General features: G+C 41.1%; 1 protein-coding gene across 1 annotated transcript in view; it reads left to right on the forward strand.

Moving 5' to 3' along the window:
* The window catches only part of KIAA1524 (KIAA1524 ortholog), a 36,635-nt gene that overhangs the window by 12,402 nt on the left and 23,154 nt on the right, over nucleotides 1-1,079 (forward strand). The gene's annotated exons all lie outside the window — the stretch shown is intronic.

The raw sequence follows: 1,079 nt of genomic DNA on the forward strand, positions 1-1,079 counted from the left end.
CTGCCCCACTCCCTCCCTCACTATGGGGGCCTCAATCTGTGCTGCCCCATGCCCCTTCCCTCTCCCCCTTCCCTCCTTCTCCACAGACTTACCTTCTGGGCGCCGTGTCTGCCCTTCACTCCTAGGCCGCAGTTCCCCAAGTCCTGCTGCTGCCCATCACTCCTGATCCACAGTGCCCCACATCCTGCCACGGCATGTGGGGACTCCCCCTTCTTGGGTTTCAAGTCCACCCACACCTTCACAGAATCTCCCCCCTACAGACGCACCCCACACCAACCCCCCAACCATACAAATTAGCTGCATAATTGAGTTTTTTTTCACACTACAATTTTTTACTTTAACTGCAATTAAAATCACAGTTAATTGCAACTAATATTTTTAATATCGCAGCTAATCACGATCAAACTTTTTAGTTGCTTGACAGCCCTGGTTTTTAACTTTAAATTCCTTTTTATGTAGAAATATAATCAGAACTTTAAAAAAATGTAACTATTTGAGTGTAGTAATGCTGTATTGGTCTAATTCCTTTTTTTTTTTATTACTGAGCCTGACATTTAGAAGTTATCCAAATTTTACCGTTGTGTTGATGACGTCTGTCCCCCCTGCCAGCCTCCCCCAAACCATAAGTGACACTCAGCTTGCATGTAAGGGCAGTCTGTAATTGGGCCCCCTCTACAAAACATCAGTTTTATACTTTCAGTATTTTTGTGCATGAGATTCATAATTGATATTTTAAAAGCTTTTTGTGCAGTTTTTAATTTAGTATTTTAGCAGCTTTAACCCTTTGAATCCTTCCCTTTTGTTATTTGAATTTCCTGTGAAGTTTCCCTTGCCCCGTCCCCCTGCCCTGTCCCCCACCAATGGCAACAGCATTTCAAGTTCTTTATCTGTAATTATCAACTTTGTTATTTCTCATAAAATAGAACTTGAAAATTTAGAGTCCATATCTGAACAATTTGATACTACCATAACTTTGTCGTCTTTTTCTTTTTTCTCTGTATTGTAAGTGATCTGGGATGGGATGTATCCACTTTATTTGTCTATGAGTATTTGCATTGAATGTACAGTAAAAGCTCATT

This window comes from Gavialis gangeticus, unplaced genomic scaffold (genome assembly GCF_001723915.1).
Source record: "Gavialis gangeticus isolate Ggan-Ray unplaced genomic scaffold, GavGan_comp1, whole genome shotgun sequence".
Lineage (NCBI taxonomy): Eukaryota > Metazoa > Chordata > Crocodylia > Gavialidae > Gavialis > Gavialis gangeticus.